This window comes from Phascolarctos cinereus, unplaced genomic scaffold, assembly GCF_003287225.1.
Source record: "Phascolarctos cinereus isolate Bilbo 61053 unplaced genomic scaffold, phaCin_HiC Scaffold_9;HRSCAF=440, whole genome shotgun sequence".
Classification (NCBI taxonomy): Eukaryota; Metazoa; Chordata; class Mammalia; order Diprotodontia; family Phascolarctidae; genus Phascolarctos; species Phascolarctos cinereus.
In genome coordinates, this window is record NW_027556402.1 from 28,123,958 (window position 1) to 28,141,203 (window position 17,246).

Below are 17,246 nucleotides of genomic sequence, written 5' to 3' on the forward strand. Positions count from 1 at the left end.
AATGAAGAAAAAGGTCCCTTATGCAAAAAAAAAAAATTACAGTAGCTCTTTTTGTAGTGGCAAAAAACTGGATATTAAGGAGATGTTCATCAATTAAGGAATGGCTGGGTAAGCCATGGTATATGAATGTGAGGAAGTGCTACTATGCTGTGAGAAATGAGGAAATAAATGATTTCAAAAAGGCAGAGAAAGTCACATGTTCTGATACATAGTACAGTAAGCCGAAGTAGATAAATGTATACTATAACATTTATGCTATACATACAAAAATGAACACTTTGGAGGACTTTTGTTAACTGCTGAAGTATGAAATAAGCAGAACCAGGAGAACAATTTATACAATAACACTGTAAATACAAACAACTTTGAAAGATAGAAGAACTATGATCAATACAATGACCATTCACCATTCTTGATGACCAATAATGAAACAGAGATGATAGATTTAGGATGCAGGATGAGACATTTATTTTTGCACACAACCATTTGGGATTTTGTTTTGCTTGACCATGCATATTTGTTACAAGAGAATTATTTTTTCCCTTTTTTTTCCAATGGGGTAGGGAGTGGGAAGGAGAGAAAATGGATTTCTGTTCATTTAAAAAATATATAGAGGGGTGTGTGTGTGTGTGTGTGAAAAGATATGAAATGTATACACTTTCAGATGAAGTCACTGCTTTTCCTTAACTTACAATTTGTTACAAGAGACCTCTCACGAAGTGGGAATAATATATAAATCTCTGTAATGTAAAAACATCAATAAAACTGTAAAAAAGAATATGTTTTACAATATTACGAATTAGGAAATTTACCTTTACCCTGTGCTGAGCTCAGTCCAATCAAATAACAAAGCTTGACCTTTCTTAACAGCAGCCCTCTCTGATACATAAGCTTCTGTAGTCTTCAGCCACTGTAGCAGCAGCAACTGAAGGCTTCCCAGGACTATCAGAAATTTCATAACCAAAAGGTGACTGTTAGTCTTGAACGCATCCACCATGGGATACTCATCTGCCTAAAATCAATAAAGAACACACACAAACACACAGATCAGAGGTGTGTTCTTACCCGCTGGGGTCCTGTTGGGAGACAGGGCAATTGCCCCTTCTTGCTTCACCCTCAGAAAGTAAGAGAATCAGAGGTCCTTTAGCTATTTTATTACCACTGAGTCATCAGCTCTTCCAGTTCAGCTGCCAGTTAGGGGGTTCTCTGTCTTCTCTCACCGAAGCCCCCCGTGTCAAACAAGGCCGGAAGCAGGCCCCCAGAGCTCACACTGGAAGCCGGCAGGGGATATCTGTTCTTACTTTTGTGTAACCCACCAGGAAGTGCCCATCTGAGCATGCTCCATGCCCCCTTTACACCTGTATTTACCTGCCTGGGAAGGTGCTGTATCCCTCCCATAGAATGCTAACTTCCTGGGGAGCGGGGACAGTCTCATTTTTGTCTTTGTGGGCACTTAGCAGGTGCTAAATAAACATCCTGTGATTGTTTTGGTCTCTCGAGTTTCTTGGTGGGGATTTACACTCCAGGTCACGGTACCTCTGGCTTGCCTCTTACCTCTTCCTTCGCGTCTTCTTCCCCTTGCTCCAGGCTAGTGCCCATGGCCGCCCGCCCCCGGGACGTGGCACGTGTCCCCCCCACACTCCCCTAGCTCGGCCTGGGGACCCGGGATCGCTGCTCCAGCGCCCCCATTTACAGGTGAGCCGGGGCAGAGGTGAGTTTAAGGGAACGTCCCGCCTGATGCTTGGGCCCCAGCTCCATGCAGAGGGGGCGGAAGGCATGGGCCAGGTCTGGCGGCTCCGCACAAGCGGAGCGGGGATGGGGTGTGCAGCGCGCCCCCCGCGGCCCCAGAACCCCCAAGAGGGAGGCCCGGGCCGGGGCCGGGAGGCGGGGCGGGGCTCCCCGGAGTCTGGGCGTGCTCGGCTGAGTGACAGCGGGTCGGGGCGGGGTCGAGGGCGGCGGCGGCAGCGGCGGCGGCGCCTGGGGCTGGCCCCGATGCGGGCACTGGGGGCCCCTGGACAGCCTGCTCGGGCTCCGCGCTGCACCGCGGGGCCGTAGCGGCGGCCGGCGGGACCCAGGGCAGCGCCCTCCGCGTGCACTCAGGGCACGAGAAGGAGATGCTGTGCCCCTGCTCCCCCTCCCCGGGCTCCTCTCCTGACCGCCTGCAGCCGCCCCCCGCGCCCCCGGCCGCCCGCCGCCCGCACCGCCCCCTCCCCGCTGGGGCTGCGGGGCCCTCCGTCCCCCAGCTGCGGGCCGCTGCAGAGCGTCCTCGGACCGGTCGGTAAGTGCGGGGCGCCGGGGTACAACCCCCCCGGAACTGGGGCGAGTTACCCAACTTCCTGGGCTCAGCTCCGCCTGGAAGAAGCCCCCCACTCTTTCCTTCTCCCCTCCCTCCTCCCGGGGCCGTCTCCGCGCCGAGGACTCGCCCCGCTGAAAGGAACTTTTCCTGGCCCTCCGAGCTGGGGGGATGCGGGGGGAGAGAAGGGGGAGAGTGGAGGGATGGAGGAGGGAGAAGCGAGGGGGGAGGGGAGAGTGGCTTTCGTGGGTGGGGGTGGGGCGAGGTGGTGGCGTGGGCTCCCGGCAAGTTGCTCATCCCGGGGGAGCAGACTGGGGCAGAGTTGGGGATTGTGCGGGGGAGGGCAGGGATGCTGCGGGGGAGCCCCCAGGATGCGGGGCGCCGGGTCTGCACCCCTGGGAGCCCCGCTGCTTCTGCCTCCCGTAACGATCGCTGGGGTGGCCGGCCAGCGGCCTCCGGAGGAGGTGGTCGCCGAGGAGGGGGCAGAGCCGCGGCCCCGGCGCGCCAGCGCCTTTCTTCTCTCTCTGTGGATCGGACCCTCGAAAGCGAGCGGGATCCTCCCTCCCCTCGTCCCCTTGTCCACACCCCCGGGGTTTGTGGCATGTTGCGGCGTTAGCTCTAAGTTCCCAAAGTCCCGTAGACATCCCCTGCTGGCTCCGGGATGCCGAAGGGGCCGGGTCGGGCCGGGGGGGGGGGCCTGGAAATCCTATCGCCGGCTGGGGGCTAGACTTGAAGGAATACCGCCCGCATGGGCGTTATCCCCGGGATCTACACCTCCACACTTCGCAGCTAATCTCCCGGATTGTCTGTGTTATTTTCTTTTAATTGCATGTTTGAAACAACAAACGCGGTGACTTCATACGGAGCTGCCGCGGGTTCGGAGGAGTCTCTGTTCTGTTTACGGGCGAAAAATGGGGCAACTGGGTTTGTTTTCAAGGCGGGGACCTAAACAAAATGTAGGACTTCAAAACCAGTGGGCTGAGGCTGGTTGGGAACCGCTTATCAGGATTTTTATTTTTATCTAGACTAGTTAGGGTGTGTTGTAAATGGTGGAGCAAAACCATCGTCCAGAAAAAAAGCATTCTGAAATAAGCAGTTCAGTGAGGCGTTTGTGATTGCCCAAATTCCTGATGATGTATTTCCAGAAGTTGGAGTGTACGTTCTTAGATTGCAGTGGTTATGTGATGGAAAATTATAACAACATCTGGTTTTATTTTCACAATGTACGTGTTTTTTCTGTAGATTCACTGAGCTGTCGGTGGTTATGGTTTAACTTTCCCTGCTTGAGTTTAGAATTTAGCTCTCTCCCATCCTGTACTCGTGCTCCCAATTTGCTGTTTCCAAATTTTCATAAGTAGCCTTTGATTTAAAAAAAAATGAAACGATATGGAAAAAAGGCCGTGCACAGTTTTTACTTTTTCTTAATTAGTTCCGGTTTTCCGTCAGGAAAGATGCCCAAAGTACAAAGACAACTGAAATAGTCCCAAGAGATTAGGAGATTTGTTATGGGAGATGGGTACCTAGTATGTACTGTTAGCTGGAAGGGACTTTTAAGATAATTTCATCCAACCCCTTCATTTTCCTCAATTGGTCCATTTGAACAGATTGCTAAATTCAGGTGTGTTTGGTAAATAATTTCTTTAGGCAAAATAGCCCATTTTTAGTAGCCAAAGGGGAAATTGTTAAGACTCTTGCTTGGTTCCTGGTACAAGTATGTGGTGGGAGGGGGAGGCTGCATCTCTCTACCCTGCCCTTCAGTGACCCTGAGTAATTCTTTTCAGCTCCTCCCATTGTTAAAAATGTAATGTATCTGAGATCCTTTTAGATGAGGGGCTCTTAGTTTTTTTGTGTGGCATGGACCCCTTTTGCAGTCTGGCAAATCCTGCGAACCATTTTTCACAATAATATTTTTAAAGGCATAAAATAAAGCATATAGAATTATAATGGAGGTTAATTATATTGAAATGAGGTTATCAAAATATTTTTAAAAATAAGTTGACAGACCCCAGTTCAGGACCTCTGCTGTAGATGCTCTGTCCTGGGGATAGTTTGTTTCTTTGGGTTGGTTTAGTGCTTTAACGTGATCCACAAGGTAAAAATTTTTAGATAATAGATTTATAGTGATCAAGTTTGGGTTTAAGTACCAGTTATACAATTTAAACCACAATAAAAACTCATGCATTTAGGATTGCTTCTCATTTAAAATTTTGTAATTACATTTTTTCAATTATGAAACATTTATTTTTTTCCCCTACCACATCTCCTCACTGGGGAAAAAAAAAGAAAGAAAAACCAAACTGTTAGAAATATGCATAGTCAAGCAAAACAAAGTTGCATATTGATGCTGTCCAAAATTGTATCCAAAAGTTTGTATACTAGGTCCATCTTTTTTTTCTATCTTCAAATTCTGTCAGTAGATGGGTTGCATTTTTCATCAGTCCTCTGGAATCATGGCTTATTGCGTTGATCAGAATTCTTAGGTCTTACAAAGTCTTCATTTTTACACTGATAAAGTATAAAATGTTCTCTTGGTTCTGTTCACTCTGCATCATTTCATAAATGTTTCCCCAGGCTTCCCAGAAACTGTCTCAATTCTCAATGAATCAATTCTTACAATATTCCTTGTATTCGTATACCATAACTTGTTCAGCCATTCCTCAGTTGATGGGCACACATTTAGTTTCCAGTTCTTTACCACTGTAAACAGTGCCCACTACTCTTTCTTTGATGTCGTTGGAGGATAGGCCTAGGAGTGGTGTTTCTGGGTCATAGGGTATACACAGTTCGGTAACTGCATCATAGTTCCAATTTTTTCCCCCCAGAATGATGGGACCAGTTTACAGCTTCACAATGTATTTGTGTTCCTGTAATCCTTCCAACACAGTCTCCTTTCTCTCGGTCACCTTTGCCAACCTGATGATTATAAGATAACCTCAGAGTTGCTTTAATTTGCAGTTTTCTAATTATTAGTGATTTGGACCAGATAGTATGTAGCTTGGATTTTTAAGAGAGAAGAAATGCTGCTTCTTCATTTCTATTGACCATTTGTCAACTGGGAAATCTTATTTTTAAACGAATACATTTTTTGAAATTGGCAAAAATCTAACCAACCACTTAAAGCTGTAGTGATTGGACCTTTTCTATTCATGAGACCTCTGGTGTCCTTGGACATACCCATTGTACTCTATTTGTGGCTGGCATGAACTCATAATATCTATTTATTTATTTTGCTGAGGCAATCCAGGTTAATTGACTTGCCCAGGGTCACACAGCTAGTAAGTGTCTGAGGCCGGATTTGAACTCAGGTCCTCCTGACTCCAAGGCAGGAGCCCTATCCATTGTGCCACCTGGCTGCCCCAAGCTCAAAATACTTATGTATGAGGCTGGGCAGGGAGAGAGAAAGGGAAGAGAGTTTTGGTCAGATTAGATAGGGTGTGAAGGAGAAGGAGATTAATGCTTTGAGATTCCCCATTCTCTCAACAGTAGTCCCACTGGGAACATACGGTAAATACTTTGTATTAATAAAAAAATTATTTTCCCTGTTCAGTAAGTAAGGGACCAGATAGAGGAGACATGCTTTTGTTAGTTCAGTATTAATAATACAGATGTCTGAGTGAAGTCAGTCAAACTTTGCTACCTCCTTGGTTACTGTCAAATCTACCATGTTGTAAGCCGTCGAAGGAAGGGGAGAAACGGGGGAGGGAGTAGCTGGTGGAGTGCTTCCAACATTCCAGGTCTGAGGGGAAAATGAAAACATCTGGGAGATTCCTATCTGTGCAGTGCCAGTTGTCTGCAAACTACATATCCTGTTCTATCCTGTCCTGCCCTGTTTGTTTCTGTCAGTGAATGAAGTCTATGCTAGGTAGACACCAAGTATTTGCAGAATTCAAGATGCTTCAATTGGGACTTTCCTGGAGTAGGAGAAGGAGCTTTGACTTTAGAACAAGAGGAAGTGAGGCCACATCATGCCTCTGAATTTTACCACCTTCTTGGTCATGGGCAAATGACTTAATCTCCATAAGCATGAGTTTTCTCAACTGTAAAAATGAGGTGGGAGGGCTAGATCAGGCGTTATTTACCAGGGCTCCTTGAACTTGTTCTTTTGTAAAAATAAATAAATAAATAATAACAATAATAATAATTATTATTATTATAATGTCAATATAATTGGTTTCCTTTATAATCCTAGGTGATAATGGTAGATAGAGCACTCAACTTGGAATTTAAATCCAGCCTTAGACACTTGTTGTGTGACCTCAGCCAGTTACTTAACCTCTTCTTAATTTTCTAAAATAGGGATGATAGTAGCAGGGTTGTTGTGAAGATAAAATAGGATAATATTTGTAGAAGGTGCTTTCTTTGCAAATTCTCTAAATAGATAACTTTTACATAAATATAAAGTAAATCCAAGAGGGATTCTACGGACTTCCCGGGACTTCCCAAGTCCACAAAAAAAGGTGAAGAACACCTGACTAAGATGGTCTCTAAGGGCCCTTCTAGTTCCAGAGCTGTGATACTGTCCTGTTCTTTCTGAGGTATGAGAAACCTCATTAGAATGGAAATTTTGTTTATTATGAACTCAGCAATTAAGAAACAAACATTTCAGTATTGTTAAGGGGTCCTTTGAACTTGTCTTTTTGAGTTGCCATGTCTTCTAGAAACAGTGGATCTAAAGCATGCAGGATGCCCAGAACATGTCAAAGATGAAGTCCCCCTGAGCTGACATAATTTGCCTTTGCACTTGCTCAGGCTTCTATCTGCATGTCCATTTCTCTAGTAATAAACCTAGTTTTTCATGGAAGTTTCGTGAAGTTGTGATTGCCTGTGGACGATATATAAAGAACAAGAAAGGGGATCATATATGAACCCATGAAATTCTGTCATGTTTTTTGAAGCGTGTATTAAATAAATTTGACAAAGTAATAACTAAATTGTCTTGTATATGGCCCCTTCTGAACTGCTTTTGTATTCTTCTGTGTATTTTTGAATGTTTTATTAATTGGCTTTCCTTTTACTTTTTTGTACCTCACCACACTTACCTCCTATCTCCCCTCAACAAATAAGTATAACCAAGTAAATAATTGGCCATGTCTGAATATTTCTCTGTGTGTATGTGTATATATAGAATATATGTATGTATGTATGTATGTATGTATGTATGTATATATGCACACACACACACACGCACATACACACACACACATATACACACACATATATATATGTTTGTATAGGTATGTATGTAACTAATTTTGCCACTCTAGTCCATTACCTGCTTCTCTGCCTCAAGAATAGAGGCCAACATTAGTGAGAGGCTACGTTGGTTTTTTCCCCATTAGACTGTGAGCTCCATAGGAGCAGGGATCGGTTTTAGCTTTTCTTTGTATCCCTAGCACTTAGCACAGTGCCTGGCACATAGTAAGTATGTAATAAATGCATATTGACTAGATGACTTTAACTGTAAAACTGCAAAAAAAAAAAGTCAGTCTTAGGTCCTTGGGCAATAAAATAGAAAAAGGGGCCATCAGCAGTGCCAGCACCACCACGGGCAAACAAGTTAGGATTGGTCGCTATGTACCTCATAGTGTTGAAGTCATACAAGTTTTACCAAGATTCTCTCAATAGCTTTCTTTTAGAGGAGGCCTGAAGCCTCTATCTTGTTAGTTAGATGATGGGATAAAATAAGGCAGTCACAAGTCATTGAAAAAAAAGGGTATTTGAATAACAAGGAGACTTAGTTTTTCTGGACCCCATGTCTCCATATGGAAACACATTTGGTCATCAGGGCAGATCTTCAGACATCCCCTAAGTTTGAAGGGTCCTGACTCCATGTGGTTGGGACTTTTTATATCCTTTGGTGACCAGGAAGCTGTATTAAGAAAGGTAGGGCCAGTCAAGTCCCAGGGACAGCTTTGTTGCTTTTTAGGGAAAATTTATTGTGTTGCAGAGAAATGTGGGAGCCCTCATCCTATCACAAGTTCGTGGTCATCATTTCTTAACACTGAAATAATATTTCATTCCATTTATTCCAATTTTGCTCAGCCATTTGACACTTACCGGGCACCTACTCTATTCCTAATTCTCTTTGCTTCAGTGCAGAGTGTTGCTATAAATATTTTTGCACTTCTTTCTTTAACTTCTTTGGGGTCTGTGCTTCGTAGTCATGTTGCATTGTCAAAGGGTATAGTTCCAAATAGTTTTCTGGACTGATTGGATCGTTCTGTAGTTCCACCAACAATGCAGTTGCACTGACTTCCCAAGGGTGTGTGTGTGTGTGTGTGTGTGTGTGGTGGTGTTTTTGTTGTTGTTTTTACCACAAACCCTTCAGGAATTGAAAGTGGTTCATTTTAAAGGTAGTAGTTGAACTGTTTTTCTTTTCCACTTCCCCCTCTAGAACCTTCATCTCATATTTATTTGTGAAATGGAATAATTCACCTTAAACTGTGTCCTTGGCTTTGTCATTCAGATAAACAATATTTATCAAGCGCTAGAAAAGATGCATATTTACATATGATGTGATTCTTACCTTCATGACACTAATAGTCTATAGGGAGATATAACACAAATACATTACAAAAAATACATGTTAAGTACAGAGTGCTATGTGAAATGGTGGAGGAGGCATGGCTAGAATCATGGAAAACTTCTTGGAGGAAGTGGCAATTGAGCTGCACATTAAATTATTAGTTAGAAATTCCAAAGGAGAGTGGGACATTCTGGGTATAGCAAAGGCCTAGAGGTAGGAAATCAGGGGGCATTTGCTGGGACAGTGTTTTACTTTAGTATAGAGAACATTGGGGATGGGAGTAGAATGAGATAAGGCTAGAAAAATATGGTGGTGGTAGATTGTGGGGTTATGAAAACCTTCATGTTTTCATTGACTCTTCGCTCTTCTTTACCGCACATATCCATGCAGTTGCCAAACCTTTTAATACCTGTCTGCCCTCTCTTGCAAATATCCCCTTCTCTGCACTCACACTGCTATTACCTGGAACCTGGATAGTTAGAATAGTCTTCATACCGGTCTCCCTGATTCAAGTCTCTAACCACAGAACTGCTAAAGTGATTTTTCGAAGTCACGCATCTGATAATATCACTGCCCTCCAGTGGTTCCCTGTTATTGCCTTTAGCACCACGTAGAAACTCTTCAAAAAGCCCTCTCCCAACCTACCTCACTTGCCCTTCCAGATTTGTTGTACTTTATTTTTTTTTCATTCTCTAAGGTCCAGCTAATCTTGCCATCTTGCTGTAACTCAGACAAGATACACCATTTCCCTTCTCTCCATGTCTTTGTGCCATGTGCCCCCTGTTCCTGGAATGCACTCCCTCTTCCCCTCCATCTCTTAGAATCCATTTCCTTGAAAACTTAGCCGCCTAAGTGCCACTTTCTGATTGCAGCCTCTCCTGGCTCCCCACCCACGTGCCAGTTTCCTGCTCTGAAAGTTCCCTTCTACAGTATTTATTTTGCGTCTACTGTACAGTAGTTAGATTTGTCTGTGTTGTCTTCTGGAGGGCAGAAACCATTTTATTTTTTTTTCTGCCTTGTCTCCCCCAAGTACTGAGCACAAGGATAGGTGCAGAGCTTATTTGATTGATCAAAACTGTAGGAGTGAATCAGCTTGCAAAGGGAAAGAATGCTAAATGAGAAGAGGGCCCTGCTACACTCTCCATAAGAGGTCTAGAGGAGAATGAGGAGGCAGCCAGGGAAGGAGGCAGGGTGAAGCAAAAGTGGCAGAAGGAAGGGCTTCAGTCCAGTGGGGGAAGATTGTGGAGAAGGAAAAGGAATAGGGGCAGACGACAGAGTCAAAAATGAGAGAAGAATTAAAGAGATTGAAGAATGAAGAGCTGCCTCTTCATTGGGTGATTGGGTGATCGGGAAGACAGGGCACTTTCGGTAGGAGGGAGGGATGACCAGTGTCCAGTTGCAGAGTTGGGGAGCCCTCAAAGGACAAACCTTCAATTTTGGCAATTTTTTTAAAAGAGGCTAAGCGGTGACGAAGACCACACAGCCTCATACATCTTCATCATCGTCACAACTTGCATGTCCATTGTGGCCGGCAGCTTTTACAGGGCTGCTTTCCCTCAGAACATCCTCCCTGTTTACTAGCAAAGGAAATGCTTCTTGCATCCTTCATGTATTTCTCTCGCTTGATTTCTTAAGTCTTTTTTTTCTAGAAAGCCAGTATAGATCACGTACTAACTGTCAAAAGGCTGTGGAGTTGCTATATCTGCTTCAGGGTCTTCATATTGGTGTTTTCTTTCTCCCTTCTTTCAAATACCTAAATTTTTATTATGCTTAGAGAGGTATACTCGGGTCCAAATGTCAGTGTGACATTTATTTTTAAGCCCCTTTTAATAGTTGATTTCAGCTTATAAGTGTTAACAGATACCTAGAGACCTTGAATCTGCAGTATTTACTCCTATTCTGAAATGATATATTTTTCCCCATTTTATCTTTTTGAAGCTTGTTGGGGAGAAGAGAGTGTAGATCTGCCTTTTTCTGAATTGGTGTATTCCTTAGTTTATAAAAAAGCAGAGGTCATTTTAGCAAAGGAATGCAGGTGTCTTAGAGCAAGTGCCATTAAGATTTTTCACAACAGAAAGGAATCTCTTCCAATAAAGAGGTTTCTGGAGGTAATGCTACAGATTTAGAACTGGAAGGGACGTCCAAGGCCATCTAGTCTGGCTTCTTTTATCATTCAGATGAAGAATCCGAGACCCAGATAGGGAGAAGGATTTGCCAGTTACCCAGGGAAGTGGCAGAGGCAGAAATCGATCCCAGATCCTGGACACCAAACCCAGCAATCTTTTCATTGTACCTCTCGGCTTTTCTCAAGTGAATGAATGAATGAATAAGAAAGAAATTATTAAATGGTTAGTATATGTCACACAGTCCTATTGGGGAGCAACATCTCTCTAGGGTCAAGGAAGATGGCAAGATGGCTGCATGTGGATGAACGGATGGGATGTGGAGCATGGTCTAGTCTGGGGTTACTTAGAGTGGGCTAGGTAAGTTTCCATTCATTCACTCACTCATCTAGACAGCCAAGCGTTGGGGTAGGAATTCGAATGTTTCGGATGGTTAATTCTGTGTCATAAATCCTAATGGTGTTTGTTACTTTTTAACCACAGTAGCTTAGCTCTGAAAGAACTTTTTAATAAAATTTACTCACCACCACATAATTAATAGAAAACAGACATCCTTTAATTAAAGTTATTCTTTTCTTTGGAGGGTTGTTGGGAGTAAATGGGGGAGAAAAAAAATACCAATTTTTCAAGTGGAACTGTTTTCTTGTGCTGCTTGAGCTAAGATATTTTTTTACTTAGGATCTTATAAAAGTATTCTTATCTATTACAGCCAAGCAAATGAGAGGGTAACAGATTGGAAGTTATTCCATGAAAGGAAGGGTTATGGAATGTTTAGTGTGCAGAAATCATCTCATATTGAAAGTGCTGTTTCAGTGAGCTTGAACAGCCCATTGTAATGCTCATTAAATGAAAATGAAAGCTTGTAGAATAAATAACTTTACTGGCAACTACATTTAACTCAAGTCTTGGACAGAGGTTGTATTTGAAGACTCAACAGGGAAGTATAATTTAATGGAAATTCTTTCTATGGAAACTTTATAAAAATGAGCATTTCTTAGAATTTGTTATTTTTATTTCTTTAAAATTTCTTTTTTTTCTGCCTCTAAAATAACAAATTATTATTCTTAAAAGTTATATTAGCTCCAAGAGCAGAGCAATAGCTCCTGGTGGAAGGAAAGAAATGTGACATGTGTGATTCAGTTATTTAAATGCAAAGGAACACATCAGATGATGTATTGAGAGATTTCTTGATCCTGTTTAATGACATTGGTCTCCTTTGGGTGGTTTTTATACATTCTTGATTTGTGTGAGAGAGTATGTTTTTTTAGTACCTTCTTATAGGTTCATGTAATTTAATTTGATTATGAAGTTTATTCTATACATTTTTCCAGAAATAGAAGCATAGGAGCATAGAAGAATAAATGGGTCTGTGGCCTGATCAGTGTAGATTTTTCTTCCACCAGTGCCTGTCATAGTCCATTGACTCCTCATCTCATGTGTTGCTTTGTTGTGACTTGTGCAGGAGTTGGGAGTGTGTGATGGTTTTTCTTTAGGTTTCTTGACATTATATGTATCCCAAGAGTTCTGCGTTTGGAGTCAGAGGATTCAGATCCTGGCTTTGCCATTCACTACCCATGGGACTTTGGGTCTCACTTTCCTTACCTGAAAAGGGCAGGGGTTGGACAATTCGGCCTCATCAGGCCCTTCCAGCATGAAGTCTGTTTCCCGCAATCCTTTTCCAGTCATGTCTCTCTGACGTCTTTGATGCTTTATGCTCTTAATTCAGCAGTCTCCATGTGTGGCAGCCTATCTGTGCCCGCCGTGCTTTTTTTCCATTGCCCTTTGAATGGCTTGCAATTTTGATTCTTCAAAGATCTTAGTTCTGTATGAGTTATAGCCACATAGCATCATAAGAAGAATATCGGTGTTAAAAATGTAATTTTTTTTTCTGTGAGAAATTTGGCTTTGTTGAAAGTATTGACAAGTTCCTAAATGTAATCTATCTTGCTTACTTCCTACTCTTCAGTTTGGGGCCCAGCTCATTATCCATTTGCAATGACTGTTTGAGATAGATGTACTATGGAACTATCTCTGTAATTGTGAGATCAAGTCATACTTAAATTTGCCAAATGTCATGCACTTTGACAGAAAGGAAATACTCTATGTAAACATACTGGATGAAAGAAGTAATGGGCCATTTGGAAAGTTTATTGAAAGAAATTGAGACACTAAGTTTAATAAGAAGTACCTGTCTTTGTTTGGGTGGCTAGGGGGCGCAGTGGATAGAATGCCGGACCTGGAGTCAGGAAGACTCATCTGACCTCAGACGCTTAATAGCTATGTGACCCTGAACAAATCATTCAACCATATTTGCCTCAATTTCCTCATCTGTAAAATGAACTGGAGAAAGAAATAGCAAACCACTCCAGTATTTTTGCCAAGAAAGCACCAAATGGGGTCACAAAGAAGTCAGACACAACTGAAAATACTGAACACCCCCACTACCTGTTTTTAGTTATCACTAATCATAAAATAAGAGGAATAGTACTTTATGTACATGAATGATGAGGTTCAGACTTTTTTAAAAATCACAAAAAATGAGTAGATTAATATTTAAAGCGTACGTATAATAAAAATAGAATTTCATAAAGAACATTGAGTAGGAAGAGTCCTGGATTTGGCATCAGGAGACCTGGGTTTGCATCCTGTCTCTGCTACATGGCAGTAGCTCATGTGAGACTGACCAGTTACTTCATATCTCTGGCCCTCAGTTTCCTCATTTGCAAAATTAGCCAGTTGAACTAGATGATCTCAGAGATTTTTTTACCGCTAGATCTGTCTGGGTCATCCTCTATCCTTCATGCATAATGACAACCTGTAGTGTGTTTCTCACCATGAGTTTTCCTGATTCCTCATTAGCAGCATGATAGGGTGTTTCCATTGTGATTTCAAAGGAAGCACATTTTATTGTGATCACATTTATCAATAATAACTCATGGACACAAGATATTTTTGTAATCTTGAGGTAGTATTTCATAAGACATTTCCTTGACATACATAATAATGTTGCAAAAATTTCCCAGCTCCACAGACATTTGAAGACTGAACAGTGGTATAAAATTCCTTGAAAACAAAAATGATAACATTATGGTCCTCCACGTATAAAGATAATACTACTTATTCACTGGCAGTAAGACGTGCCACATGAATTATTTTTCAGGTGACTGGTGGTTTTGCACATATTTATACATATCCTTTCCCCCATGTCCTTTGAAACAAATAGCACACATCTAGCACACATTAACAAGATGGTAGGCCAAAGTTCTAGGTGCAGTTTGAGAACATGTAATATAACAAACCAATTGACCTGCATAGGGATTAAACACCAGATCTTTATCTCTAACTAAAATGGAATTTATTCTGGGAAAGGACATTATAGTCTCTCTCATCTTGTTTTTCATGTGGGGAAACCAAGGCACAAAGATATTATCTTTGTTGCCCAGTAGAGTGTTATCTGCCTCCTAAATTTTCTTTTTTCTTTTTTATTCTGTTTTATGTTAAGACTTTAAACACAAAAATAGACAAAGGAGATTGTGTGTACAATTATAAACTCCTATTATGTACAATTTACTTTGTAAGTTTATATGAAATTTAACATAGTTATAACAAAATCACCTTATGTTCCTTTCTGAACTTTAGTTTTCTATATATTTCCAAATCTTTTATTTAGTTTTTTTTCTTTTTGGTATTTCTGTCATATCCATCCCCCTCCCCCAAGAAGTTTTTCCTTGTAATAAGTGTAGCCAAACAAAGGAATTCAGCCTGTTGGCTGCATCTGAAAATGTATGGGTCATTCTGCACTTTTAATTCATCATCTTTCTGTTAAAAGGTGGCTGGAATGTTTTCTTGGTCTTCTGAAGTGGTGATTGACTATTTATTACTATATGTCAGCTACTGTGAATGGATCAGGTCACTGCATTGATCAAAGTTCTATAGTGTTTCCACAGCTATTTTTCTTTAGTACATTATTTTATACTTCTCATAAATTATTTTTTTGGTTCTGCTTATTTCAGTCTGTATCAATTTATACAAGTCTTTACAAATTTCTCTGAATTCTCCATATTTTAAATTTCTTATAGCACATTATATTCCATTACATTGTATATCATAATTTGTCCAAACATTTCCTACTTAGTTTCTAATTCTTTGCTATGGCAAAAAGTACTGCTACAAATATTTTCGTAAGGATGTCTTTGGCCTTCCTCTGGCATGTACCTGGTACTGGTATCTCTGGGTCAAATGGTAAGCCCAGTTTAATGCTTTCTAGTTTTCCCAGACGTTTTTGCTGAATAGAGTCCTTCTCCCTGGGTTTGGGAGCCTTGTGCTTATTGAACATTCTGCCAGATGCTTTGGGGTCTTGTGTACCTAATCTCTTCAACTGAGCATCTTTTTTATTTTTTTTACTTATTTTTTTCATTTTGGTAACTTTCTTTTTTAAAAATTTATTTTATTCTCAACTTTAGAAACAAAATAAGCATTTCTATAACTTAGTAGAATAGAAAAAAAAGATAATTGCATATGAAACTGCACATCTATTATGTACAACTTGCTGTTCCTTTTAAATATATAATCAAGTTATCGTGTAACTTTTTCCCCCTTTTTTCCCCCTTGTTCTTCACCCACCCCCCGCCCTCACAGTACTGAAAATAGTTTTATGGTTAGATGACTTTGCAGGTTCAGGCTCAGTGTTGGGATGAAATGAGGTAACAAAGCACTTAGACTTAACAAAGAAGGAGGTTTACTTTGCTGTAACACACAGCAAGAATATGCAACAAAGATACAGTAACACTTAGCCTCTTGGGATATGGCTCTTCTCCCCCAGGTACCCGGGAAGTGTGAGAGACCTCCAGACATATGGGGCTGGGAGCTTTTATGCCCCCAGATCAGAAACTATGTCCAAAAAAATGCTGGTAGGCTTAGAATTAGGAAGAGCCCAAACAACTTATATTTTGCAGGAGAAACCAATTACATTGAAATACATAGTTAGACCAATAACATCAGTTTATAGTTCCCTCATACTGGATCTGGAGACATTAGGCATGCTTAACAATTTTTGTTATCTATCCATAACTAATAGAAATGACCTCCAGATACCTAAATATCCCAAGCCTCCCAAATTGCCTCATTTAAATCTTACCTCAGACACTAAGCAAGTCACTTAATGTCTTTTTCAGTTCTTCATCTATGAAATGGGGATAATGTATTATCTACTTTATAGAGTTCTTGTGAGGCTCAAATGAGGTAATGTGTGTAAAGCTAGCTATTATTATTTTTATCCTTCTATACTGAAATTACTGTTTCAGTTAATTTTCGGTTTTATTTCTGGGGTTCTCTTAACAAACCACCAGATCATCTACAGATAGTGATAACTGCTTTTCTTTTTTGCCCATGTGCATTTCTTTTTCTCTGGACAGCTACAATAGTGAGTACTGTCAAACAAAAATGGCGGCTGTGGGGCGATTACTGTTTAACCTCCAACCTTATTAAAACCAGCTGTAATATCTCTTCATGGCAGATAGTACTGGCTCTTGATTTTAGAATTTCTTATCCTGGGGTTTGTAAGCTTGTTTAAAAAAATTTCTAATAACTGTATCTCAATATAATTGGTTTCTCCTGTAATCCTGTGTATTTTATGCTTTTAAAAAATGTTATTCTGAGAAAGGAGTCTGTGAGCTTTGTTCTGAGTGCCACAGAGGTCTGGGGCACCAAATATTTAAGCAGTCCTTTTTTATACAGACACTTTTTATCGTATTAAGGAAACAAGTCTGGTTACTTCTGACTTGAACCCAGGTCTTCTGGCCTTTGAGCACAGCTCTGTATCTACTACATCACTCCACTGTATTGCTTTTTCTAATGTCAGTGAAACACCTTATAAATGAGAGCTTCTATGATTATTATTAGTAATAATAACAAAATAACATAAGAAGCGCAGTAGTTTAGTAGTACCATTTACTCCTTTAATTAGTGGTAATTATTTCTAGGATGGAAATTTGGCCTATTTCACTGTTTCAGGGAATCCTTGGATGAGAATACTGTCCCTAATAATGAGCATTGGCACCCTCTCTGCAGTTTACAGCCTTAGCATTAGCTAGAGCCCTGAGAGGTTAAGGGAGCTCGTTCAGGGTCATACATCTGTGTGTGTCTGAGGCAGGTTTCAAACTCAAGATTTCTTGGATCCGAGGCCAGCTCTGTTGATACACTAAGCTGCCTCTAATTATCCATGGCCTCATTTTTGGGGGGATGGCAGTGGAAGAGAAAAAGGGTAAGTCATGAGCTAATTATCTTTATTCACAAAGCGGTGTAT

General features: G+C 41.3%; 1 protein-coding gene across 1 annotated transcript in view; it reads left to right on the forward strand.

Moving 5' to 3' along the window:
* Positions 1-2,197: 2,197 nt before the first annotated feature.
* The window catches only part of PTPN13 (protein tyrosine phosphatase non-receptor type 13), a 210,869-nt gene continuing 195,820 nt past the window's right edge, over positions 2,198-17,246 (forward strand). The window contains 1 exon segment of the mRNA XM_078148659.1: positions 2,198-2,278. The gene's annotated coding sequence lies outside the window, so the exon portion shown is untranslated.